The sequence below is a fragment of the Onychomys torridus genome, chromosome 7 (assembly GCF_903995425.1).
Source record: "Onychomys torridus chromosome 7, mOncTor1.1, whole genome shotgun sequence".
NCBI lineage: Eukaryota > Metazoa > Chordata > Mammalia > Rodentia > Cricetidae > Onychomys > Onychomys torridus.
In genome coordinates, this window is record NC_050449.1 from 25,665,208 (window position 1) to 25,677,672 (window position 12,465).

The following is a 12,465-nucleotide window of genomic DNA, read 5'->3' on the forward strand; positions in this document are numbered from 1 at the left end:
CAGACACAAACTATGAGAAAGGAAAAAGAAGGGGAAATTAGAGAAAGATTTGTGTGCAAAGCCCCTGAGACAGGAAAGATTTTGGTGATGGGGGTGAAAATGGCCAGTATGAATGGGCTATATGGCCTGAAATGAGGCAGGAAAGCTAGGTAGAGACTAGATCAGGCAGGGCCTTGAGAGGCCCTGAAGACCTAGGGAGGTCCTAAGAGTTCAGACCAAGGACTTTGAATCAGGGTAATAGTAGTTGCAAGAAGTGGCCAGAGCTGCATTTGGTAATAGGGAAAGAATCAAGCCCCTGTGCAGCTTTTCTACTTAGACTATACTGTTAGATAATCAAATAACAAAGGAGGAGCAATTTCTTTTGTAACTAATAAAACAAGATTAGTAGAATTTGTAGACAGATTTTTCTTTGGTCCCCCAGCTCACAAACAATGACACAGAGACTTGTGATTAATTATGAAAGCTTGGCCTTAGCTTAGGCTTGTCCTACTAGCTCTTATAACTTAAATTAACCCATTTATACTAATCCATATTCTGCCACAGGGCATTCATTACTCATCTCCATACTGCCCATTCTGCTTCCTCCCAGTCTGGCTAGAGACTCTACCTTCTTCTCAGAGTTCTCTTTCTGCCCAGAAGTCCTCCTTAAACCTCCTGCCTAACTATTGGCCACTAGCTTGTTTTGTTTTGTTTTGTTTTGTTTTTTTTAGCTGAGGATCGAACCCAGGGCCTTTCGCTTGCTAGGCGAGTGCTCTACCATTGAGCTAAATCCCCAACCCTGTTTTCAATTTTATTTTATGTGCATTAGTGTTTTAGGTCCCATGAACCTGGAGTTACAGACAGTTGTGAGCTGCCATGAGGGTGCTAGGAACTGAACCTGGGTCCTCTGGAAGAGCGGTCAGTGCTCTTAACCACTGAGCCATCTCTCCAGCCCCTTCCATTCAGCTTTTTTATTACACCAATCACAGCAACACATCTACACAGTATACAAATATCCCACAACAAGAATTATATCACCACTTAAAAACTCCTATTAAATTATTTGACATAAGCATTAGTTGATGAGTACATCAGTGACTGCTAACAATACAAAAAGAAAAAGACAAGCATACATTTGTATATGGTCTAGTGGAAAAGCACACAGCCGCCTATGAAGTAATCTTGTCTTAAATAAAATTGAATATGATAAAACATTTAGATCCCATTACTGATTCACATAAAAATACAGAAGGGATGGGAACATGTTATATATATATCAAGTGTCAAAATCTACATTGTGGCAAACAGTACAACATGGTCCCTTATACCCAAAAGAGGAAAACAATATAGAGGCCTTAAAACATATACCAACCAAACTGGTGCATGCCTTTGATCCCAGCACTTAGGAGGCAAAGGCAGGTGGATCTCCGTGAGTTTGAGATCAGGCCTGGTCTACAAAGAGCGTTCCAGGACAGACAGGGCTATTACACAGAGAAACCCTGTCTTAAAAAAACCAAAAACCAAAACCTAAATAAGTAAAATAAAATAGAGTACCAACCAAGCACAGTATAGCTCAACAAACTGAATATATATATATATATATATATATATATATATATATATATATATATATATATATATAAATGTGCATGGGCAGAAAGCAGCTATGTTATTGAGTGCTCAGGACTGTAAAGCTGAGGTAGGGAGAGTAATAGCTAATAGGTCCCAGTTTCCTTTCAGGTAATGAGAAAGTTTAAAAACTGACTGTGGTGATAGCGATACAACGCTGAAATATTAAGATTCTCTGAATGGTATGCCTTCAATGAGTGGATTGTGTTAGTATGTGAGTTTCGTTTTAATAAAAATTGGTACAGGTATATTACATACTATATATATATATATATATATATATATATATATATATATATATATTATACTACATATAGTATGTATTATTATTGTTCTGTATGATCTGAAGATGATAAACAATAGCTGAACTTTCAGTTTTGAATGAGTAAGTTTAGTAAGTATATAGTATGCAAAAGAAAGAATAAATAGCTGGAGAGTGGAGCACACCTTTAATCCCAGCACTCAGGAGGGAGAGGCAGGTGAGTTCTAGGCCACCCTGGTCTACAGAGCAAATTCCAGGACAGCCAGGGCTACACAGAGAAACCCTGTCTTGAAAAACCAAGAGAAAAAAAAGAAAAGAAAAAAACCAAAAGAATAAACTGAATAACAAGGAGCAGGTAGAAAGCAAAACATCATCCAATTAGGCACTTAAAACATCCTGTAGAGGGGCTGGAGAGATGGCTCAGAGGTCAAGAGTACCTACTGTTCTTCCAGACGTCCTGAGTTCAATTCCCAGCACCCACATGGTGGCTCACAACCATCTGGAATGAGATCTGACACCCTCTTCTGTGTACATAATAAATAAATCTTTAAAAAAACAAAAACAAACAAACAAACAAAAAAACATCCTATAGAAATTGACTGGGAAAGCCAATTGAGGCAACCAGCTAGGGCTCCTGACTGAGACAGCAAAGTGTTCCCTCAGGAGACACTTCCAAGGAAAAGAATAAAAAGCAGCAGAAAGGTAATATCATCAAACTGGATTTTTTTTTTTAATTTATTTATTATGTATACAGTGTTCTGGCTGCAGGCCCAGATGAGGGCACCAGATCTCATTACAGATGGTTGTGAGCCACCATGTGGTTGCTGGGAATTGAACTCAGGACCTGTGGAAGAGCAGCCAGTGCTCTTAACCACAGCCATTTCTACAATGTCAATCAAACTGGATTTTTAAAACCATCTGGCAGAAACCAAATGGACAAGCCGAAGCAGTCAGACAAACTCCCACTTTCCTATTCCCACTGCAGGCATTATAATACCATGGGATAAACAATAGTAACCTCTGTTAGAAATGCTTTACCTTAGAGCTGTTTTCAAAGACACAGTGTTTTTACTCTTGGGCTGTTTGGCTGTTACAGAGGTGTGTGTGCTGGGATGGCAGCTCATCCACAGACAAACAGGCCTTGGAAGATACTATGAGAAAATCATGCTTGCATCTTAAATGAGGATGGGGAGATAACCCCATTTCCAGAGCCAGCTTCTCAATGAGCCCAAACAGCACATGACAATTTACCAATATTATGTACAGTACAGTTATGTAACAAATATATTTTACATTATTCAAAGTGTATCACATAGAACTATCAAATATGTAAAAGAAGGGGTCTGAAGATGGAGAAAGAATATCCAAAGAATGAAATATTACTATTTAGAGGAAATAATGTAATTCAAGAAAAAGCAAGGTATTTTAGAGGTTAAAAAAAAAAAAAAAGTAGAGTTGGGGATTTAGCTCAGTGGTAGAGTGCTTGCCTAGCAAGCGCAACGCCCTGGGTTCGATCCTCAGTTTAAAAAAAAAAGTAACTCTGTGACTGCCACGTTTCTTGAAGAGTCTCGAGACAAGACCCCAGACAGTAGTGTTAGGAAAGCCACTGTGAGAGCTTGGGACTCTACCTGGGAACAATAGAAATTGTTGGCTGTTGGCTGACATGGTTGCCAAGCATTACAATTCTGGCTACCGCTTGGTCAGTGAAGAGAAGGGGAGTCTATTTGGGAACTAGGTAAGCAATATCACAATTTTCTAGGTACCATCTGTTATATTTCAGGATGGCGGCAGTGGGAACGAGCATATTTAACAGGAGCTGTTCAAATGGATTGGTTTGCAGGAGGGTGGCAAAGTGATAAAGTTGACCTGCCCAACTGAGCAGATGGTGCAGTGAATGAGAACAGTAAAGAGTGGCACATCTCAGGGCAAGGAAAAGAGCTTGCTTTTTGTTTATATAGTTGGAAGGATCTATGAGGAAGTAAGCTTGAATTGTGCAGTAATGGGCTCTCATTGAAACAATTCCAGTCAGACTAGAAATCTTTCTGGTGAGTATAAAATATTCTATCTCTGAAGTATGTTTTGGTCTAAATAACTGAGTACCCATTCCGCAGTAATTGTCTACTATAACAAAGTACCTTTTTTTTTTTTTTTTTTTTTTTTTTTTTTTGCCAGAAATGAGTCTCCCAAACAGCCCAAGGATAAAATAATCCCCCTGGAATTTGCCTGGAATTTGAATTCCTCGGAATCATCCACACTGGGTTAATAATTAAAAGTTCCGCACACCGTCCAGTTTGTTCCACCTGTGTACAGGATTCCGATTTCACAAAATCCTCCCAACAGAATTATTCAACCTGGTGTCAAAGAAAGGTCTACTTATTCTAGCAACCCAAGGGCAAGTCTCTGCTAGCTCAGGAAGAAAAGAGGTAGGAGGCTGAAGAAGCCACAGAAACTGATCCTGCCCAGAACCAAAATACAGGAGAGAGTTCCAGCAGCAGTTCATGTTCTTTGCATTTGTTCCTCACACCCTCTCCAAGCATCTAGAACTTTGCCTTTAAGAGATCAACAGCCATTTGTTGCTTAATAAATTCCTCAGACTCGGGGTGGGAATGGGATGGGAGGATGGTAACATTTTTAGAGGCAAAAATGAGAAATAGACAAAGTTTATGAGAGAAAAGGAGATGAGACAAGAGAATAAAAGCTGTGTGTATGTTTTCTGCCTGTCCCGAGAACATTGGCTGTCACCTCAGTCCCTTGAGTCACAATTAGGAAAGTCCAGTTGAATGCTCTTTTATTGACTGTCTATTAAATGCTCTAAGACTTTGTCTGCTCTATTCCCACTAGATTCTTTACCAGTTGTCCCATGACATATGTTTTCAATACATACTCCACCAAGGGCCTTAAACTCAGGCACCTCCCTAGGTAGCAAGATTCTTCAATTCTCAATGCAAAGCCTGGCTCAATTTATTTACAAACATGATAGAGTAATACTAAGACATCTGCAGATTAGGTGTCGAGGATTGAATACCTTCTATATAGTTGAAAATTTGTTGGAAATTGAGAAGGGCTACACAGACCTTTGTTTTGCTGCCTTAATTTTGAAAGCAGGTTTCATTGGTTAGGGTGCTCTGGTGCTTGGTGGTTTGCTTTGTGTGGGGGGGGTGGGGGGGGTGGATTAAAGTCAGAGGAGGCCAAGTGTCTACTGCAGGCGGGAGATCAACCTACCTTCTACAAAGAAGTCTTTCGGTTTAAAAGCTGGAGGTGTGGGTACATAGTATGCCTATGCAAATACACAGCGCCCAAGGTGCAGCGCCTTGACAGACATCCTGCCCTCCTCCACGCTTCTGGGTCACAATGCCGCCTGCCTCCCCGGGTACTCTCAGGGTACTGCCACCTCTCTTACCCCCTACCCCACCCCACTTCCTGCTAAATCACCAAGTCTGGTTCTCTGAGGTGTGAGGAAGCCACAGCTTTGGGAATTTAAATACCCTAAGCGCTGATTTTGCAGGCGATCAAAACTTGAAAGCCCTTTAGACAGTATCAGTCAAGTGACCCGCACATCCCCTCCCCCAAGGGCAGAGAAGTAAGAGTGGGCGTACTAGAATGCCATTCACGGTCGGGGAAGGAATAGTTCACAGTCGCTTTAGGTGTAGAAGCACTGTGTTGGGGAAACTAGAGAGACATGGGAGCAGATTTTTTTCTAGTCATCTCAGAACTGCATTTCCTGCTACGGTAATCAGAAAAATGCTAGCTAGGTAGGTCAACCTAACAGTACTCCGAGGATGTCAGACGCGCCAAGACTCTCTGTAGTGTCGCTTGCAAGGGATCCCTGTTCATCGGGGAGAATGACGGAGAGAGTTCGCCAGGTTCTCAACGGCCCCTGTGGCCACGCCTTGATAGGCCTCAGTTTCCACGAGCGAAAAATGGCCACATCATCCAAATTCCTTCCCTGACAGAGAAGGGCTACGGTGTTTTGCAGCTACAGAAACCACTAGAGAAAAACAGTTCCTTTGGGCTTTTAGTTCCAAGGGAAACCAAATCGCTCTAACGCTCCCCTGGGTGCAGCTCAGACCACGGCTACCGAAGGACAAACCGGACAGACAGGCCTCATGGCGCTTATGCATAGGCAGAAGCACACAGGCAAGTGCACAGACCGGGTCAAGGCCCGCGGGTGCTTGCGTCCGCCCGGCTCTACAGGCTAAGGACAGCTCGCTCTGCGCTTGCGCAATAGCCGCGCACCGCCTTCAGCCCGGCCCCGCCCCTCCCCTTCCCCAGCCCGGCGGTCCGCGCAGAGCATTGTGGGACACAAACAAAGTGCCCCCCAAACAGGCTGGAGTGAAACGAGCGGCTACGGCGGCGCCGGCCCGCACGCGCGCTGCGGCGGCTCCCTCCCAGCCTCCCCTCCCCTCCCCTCAGTCCCTTTCCCCTTCCCCACCCCGCCCCGCCGGGCCAGCGAGCGCGAGCAGTCGCCCGCCCTCGGCAACCGCCCCCAACGGCCGCCCGCGCGCCGCGGGCTGGGCCCCTCGCTCCTCCTCTCAGGCCCACGGGCGCCGGGCGCTCGCTCTCCTCCTCGCGCCTCGCACTCTCACACCTCGCGGGCACGCGGGCGAGCCGCGCCGCCATGCGCGCCCAGTTCCAGGCTGCACCCTGGCCTAGGCGCGGCGGCCCGAGATAGGGTCCCCTGAGCCTCCCGGGGGAGGAGAGGAGCCAGCCGCGCGCTCCGCCCCCTCCCCCCGGGTTGCCGGCGCCGCCGCCGCCGCCACCGCCACCTCGCCGCCTCAAGCCCGGCGGGGAGGAGGAGGAGGAGGAGGAGGAGGAGCAGTAGCAGGCCTCCGGACCCCCGCACCGCCGCCCGCAGGTAACGGGGAGGGGAGGGCCAGCGTGGGGGAAGGAGGGCGAGACGGCGGGCCAGCCCGGGGACTGACACCACGCGTCGCCCACCTGGACCCGGGGCGGGGTGGGGGGGTGGGGGGGAATGGAAACCTGGTTTGTCACTCCGATTCGTGCGGGGAAACACCCCACAGGGTCCCCCCCATTGGCCTTTAATCCCGGGCGACAGGGGTGCTGGCGTTGGTCCCTGCGGACCCGAAGTAGTCACCCGGATCTTCCAGAGGAGCAGATTTGCAAGACAATCCGCCCCACGCTGAATCCGGTGCTGGCGAGGTGTTTATACCCGCTCACCTGGTCTACCCTGGAGCCCCAGACCTGTTATTCCCTCCTCTTCCCGGCTGCTTTCCTCCCCCGCCCCTGGTATTAGAACGGCACTTTTCTTTTAAAGAAAAGAGGAAGCGAATGCAAACACCTCTTATCCCCCCCCCCCCCACACCTACCTGAGGATCTCTCTGTATCTGGTCATTTTACTGTCGGCCTAACAAAAAGAAAGGGGTCACCTGCCGGAGAAATGACAACTAAGTTATAACTAATTAAAGGAAATTGCATCTGTTTGATTTTTGTAAACCTCAGAATCTTTTGTCAGCTACGATGTTGGTATACTTTCTAGTAACTTACAGAATTTAAGACCAAAACTTATTTTTTAAAAATATATAAGCATACTAATCTGTTGAGTGTGTTTATCAGAAAAATTCTTAACTTTCGATTATTAGCATTCTATGCGGAGATAAATTAATACCCAAAGCAAATTACAATATAATAGATACCAGAGGCAGGATAAGGATTTGATATTTGCTTTTGCTTTTTTGGTAATTCTTGGTTGAAAAAATACTATATAGATCTTGATTTCTTTTCCTCTCCTTCACTTTGATTTCCTGTTGATTTATAGTATTCATTTGTGTCCTTTGTAGTTTTCCACGTGAACTGTAAAAATGAGTGTTTTTAATACTTTGTATTTTATGATTTGTATTTATTAACTACAAAAAACATTTATTTTGTGCAACAGTGTTTTGCCTTTTATATATGTAGTCTTAGTCTCAGAACATTTGAATTTTATAGAAGGGACAGAAACTTGTAACATTTATTGGAACTTGTCCTAGGTTATGCAAGTGGTAAGTTGACAGTTGAACCCAGTGTCTTCCAGCTGTACTTACTAGCGGTGATATAATTTTTTTTTATGGCCTGAAAATTTTCGGTTTTACAGAAGTTATCCGGAAAATCCAGTGACCGTGTTAGTATCAGATTCAGTGATGAATGTTTTTCCCTGTTTTGTTGCCTGTTTTGTTGCTCTTGTTTAGACAGTGCCTCCTCTTAAGTGCTGGAATTAGATTTCTTCCTCCACCACCATGTTTGATTCTTAAATATTTCCTAAAAATACCAAGTCAATAACAGTGCCCATCAAAATTTTTGTATTCGAATTTCCTAAGTAATCCCACAGTATCCCCACAGCTGTAGTCAATCAAGATTCCTGTATTGCATTTGGTGATTACGTGTCATGCCTTTGTTAAAAAGGGCAGTACCCAGACTATCTCCTTTTTTGGGGGGGAGGGGGCACTTACCTGACCAAACCTGTTGTTTTGCAGAGCATTTGAGCCTTGACCTTGTCCTCTGAGTGTCATTTCATTTACTGCTCTTTCTTTTTAAGTGAAAGTTTGATTCCAGACCTGTCTGTGGTTGCATAAGGCCAAGGATATCTGAATACACAAAGTTGTAAAGTGAAAATATTAGGTCTTTGTGTGTGTAACTTGATTGATTGTATGGTTCCTTCGAGAACTGTAGATAATAGTGCTATATCTTGTTAAAAGATTGGGCATCCCTGGAACAAAGATTTAATTTTAGCTTAAAGTGAAACCCTCTTTGGCAAGAATACGTAATAGATGATGCCCTGCACTTTGTATTGTATGTATTAGGAAGTTGATAGTGTCGGAACACCACACAGTTGATGATGTTAAATATGACCACTTGATTAAAGTGGTGACTGCAAGGTCTTTTGTGAAGGTATGATTTGACAGTTTGACTATATGCGGCCTTAAGGTAGTAAATCTGACAGGAAGCAAGGAACTTGTTTCTGACTATACTTTCCTTAGTGATTTTTAGCTCTCAATCAGTTATTTTATTGAAGAGTCTCTGAAAAATTGAAATTTTTTATTGGGTGTGAACCAAATTTCTTCCTAAAAATGCAGATTAAATGCTTGATTTTTATCACCTTAATTATTGGTTTTTAGAATACAGAGCTAGGGAAATTGTTATCCTAATGAGCAAATTGGTTTTTTGTTTGCTTGTTTTTTTGTTTTTTGTTTTTGTTTTTTCATTTTAAGGGGGTTATGATAACCATTACGGACTTGAGATTTGAGGGAATAGTTCTACCAGGGAGTTTATTCGTTTTATAACCAATTAGGATCCTTTTTGAGGGCCACATTTCACCAGTTTTGAAGTAGGAATGTTTTCAAACTAGCTAGTGTCTTTTGACACTTAGGCTAGCCTCTGTCCTAGAGCACTTTCTGGTACAAGGTACCCTAAGCTGCTTTTGCTGGGCCATCTGGAAAAGGCTGTTTATCCAAGGAGTCATGGTCATTTCGATGAGAGATGGTATATATAAAAAGATCTGAAAGTTTGACATAATCATTCGCTTCCAGAGTATTACTGTTTCTATACTTGTTTGAAAGGATAGTACTAAGAACTTATTAGACAGAGTCTCATCATATAGCCTTAGCTGCTCTGGAACTCACAGAAATCATGCTTCTACCTTTCAGGTGCTGGGATTAAAGGTGTGGGCCACCACACCCAGCCATTTTGCATTTGTTTAATCATGAGTTCATAGTGATATGTCCAATTCAAATTAGCAGGACAGACTTTCTCATCTTTGATTCTACTTTTGTCAAAAATGAAGATCTTGCCAACTAAAGTTTGTTTGCTTGCTTTCTGCTCTATTTAAATCATTTTAAAATTGCAATATCAATACTGATTCTTACCAAAATTGGAAATTTATAAATATATATTTTAAATTTAAACATTTTTATGTGTATGGATGTTTTACCTGCATATGTGTCTGTGTACCATATGTATACCTGTTGCCCTCAGATGCCGAAACCAAACCAGAGGGTGTTGGAACTGCTGGAACTAGAGTTACAATTGATTGTGAGCTGCCATGCCAGTACTGGGAACTGAACCTGGGTTCTCTGCGTGGAAGCAAGTACTCTTAATTGCTGAGCCATCTCTCTAGCTCTAGGATTTTAGTTTTGAATGTATAAAATACATACATTGTTCAAAATAATGTTGCAAAAACTATGCCTTTAAAAACTTCATTTAAGGGAGCTGGAGAAATGGCTGAGCAGGTAAGAGCACTAACTGCCTTTCCAGAGGACCTGGGTTCAATTCCCAGCACCCACATGGCAACTCACAACTGTCTGTAACTCCCAAGATCTGACACATAAAATAAAAATAATGTCTCAACACAAAATTAAAAAGCCGAGCGTTATTGGCACACACCTTTAATCCCAGCACTCAGGAGGCAGAGCCTGGCAGATCTCTGTGAGTTCAAGGACAGCCTGGGCTACAAAGTGAGTTCTAGGACAGGCTCCAAAGCTACACAGAGAAACTGTCTCGAAAAACAAACAAACCAACAAACAGAAAACCCGAAAACTTCACTTAAGGGCCTAGGTTGAGGCCCCAGTATCGTCAGAAATCAAAACCAAAACCTTGGCTCAAGTGCTAGAGGATTAGCAGTAGAGTAGGCTGAAGCTACATAATACTACTTTTAAGTTTTACAATTATATTCAGATGCCTTTGGCTAATCTTTGGAGATTTGCAGAGTAGATGTGAAGCTTGTAGGTGGCATATTTTAAGTAATAATTCGTGAAAGAAAAACTGCAGCTATTACTTAAAATCTTGTTCTGGGGAATGGAGAAAGTACCTGCCATAGTAAGCATGAAGGCCTAGGTTCCGATTCCTAGTGCCAGTGTGAGGAGGGGTGGGAGCCCAGGATTTGGGGTATGGGTAGAGGTAGCAGGATCCTGAAACTTGCTAGACAGTCTAGGCAATAGATGATCTTCAGGAAAGTGATGGAGGAAGACAGGAGACTTTGACCTTGTACCTTCCTTAACCCCCACCCAAATCATCTTTAAAGCTGAATGTAATTGATAAAGGTTTTATGAATAATTGCTTTTATACTATACAACAAAATTGGCACCCATATGCTGTCTGCAGATATAAAAAACCATTTGGACACATGATCAGTGAAGATAATACATTTTTATTTGTATTAGATAAATTTGATAACAATTCATGATTGTGTGGTCTGGAATATTGTGTTCACATGGTTTCAGAGGGACCAGTGGTTGTCTAAAGTAGGTGTGTAGAGCTATGCAGCCACTATAGTCTATTGTGGTATGCTGTGTGGGCTAATAAGATTGTAATTAGTAACATTTGTTGCACTTTTCCTATGCTAAATATCTTGTGAATTATCTCAGTGTGTGGAGGCCCACAGAGGCCATCTAGTGAGACCTTACTCAAGGTCAGAGAATCAGAGCTTGCTTTACCCAGCAGGGCTGCATAATGGGATGATTTGACCACAGATGTGGTTACCAGGAAGGTGTTTGGAAGGGTCTACATATGGCTGTGCGGTGTGCTTTGATCCTGCAAGGGGGAGGTTTTTGGCCTCTCCTTTTGACATATTTGACCCAGGGCTTTCTGAAGCTATCCTGTGTTTCTATCTTTCTTATCATCTAGGTCTCTCTTTCTGATATTTTCTTATCCCTCTCTCTACCTAAGAATCCTTTGAAAGGTGGAAACAGGTTGGAGCTGGACTCTCCACAGACATCCACATCAGTTAAGGCTCATTTTAACACTTAGATATTACTACTAATATTTTATTTTGCAAATAAACTGATAGCTAGATGAATTAAATGACTTGTCTAAGATGTCACAGCTAGTGAGTGGCAGACCCAGGTTTCAAATTCAAGTGCATTTTCAGAGTTAGCACTCACCTACTTGCTGTACCTCACAGCTGAGTGTAAAAAGCTAAGACAAGGAACTTATTTCCAGTACTACTAAGAACTACATGACTTGCTTTCTATTATAGGAATACTGAAATTGTAGGCCAGAAATCACAAGTATTTGTCATAATTTTCTCTAAGAAATTTGGGAGTCCTGACCCTGTGTCAAGAATTGCCTGTAGGATAAGATTTTATTAAAGGTATCAGAAATCAAGATGGATTGATAAGTGAATAGGTTTGTAAATAAATTTATATATATATGAAACAGAGTGTTGATGATAGACTCTAGGCATGGCTTTGAGTCAGCTATAAGTTTGTTTTTGTTTTTAATTTTTCTATACCTGAAAATTTCAGAGATTTTCAGGGGAGTGATTAAACATCAATTCTTATTAAAAACAAGTATTTCTGGGGCTGTAGCTCAGGGGAGAAGAGTGCTGGACCATGCAGCAGGTGAGGGCCCTGCATTGTGTGAATTGAGATCATGATAGGCATGAGCCTGTAATGCCAGCACTCCAGAGGTAGAAGCAAGAAGATTAAGGTCATCGTAGACCTAAGCCAGTTTTGGTCACCCTAGGTTGTTGCATGAGATCTTGTCTCAAAACTACAATAAAGTTTGAGTTCTTCAAAGCAAACAACCACCCCATGCCCTTACTATTGTGGCAGTTAACACAGACCCCTCCCCCTCTCCCAATCACTGTACAGAGAATAAGATGT

At 42.7% G+C, this 12,465-nt stretch overlaps 1 protein-coding gene across 5 annotated transcripts in view; it reads left to right on the forward strand.

Annotated features, from left to right (window-relative positions):
• The first annotated feature begins 6,180 nt into the window (after nt 1-6,180).
• The window catches only part of Zbtb44 (zinc finger and BTB domain containing 44), a 57,729-nt gene continuing 51,444 nt past the window's right edge, over nt 6,181-12,465 (forward strand). For 4 of the 5 annotated variants that reach the window (XM_036194203.1, XM_036194202.1, XM_036194204.1 and 1 more), the window contains exon 1: nt 6,181-6,725. The gene's annotated coding sequence lies outside the window, so the exon portion shown is untranslated. The remainder of the gene's footprint in view (nt 6,726-12,465) is intronic. The other variant, XM_036194206.1, reaches the window with a different exon arrangement.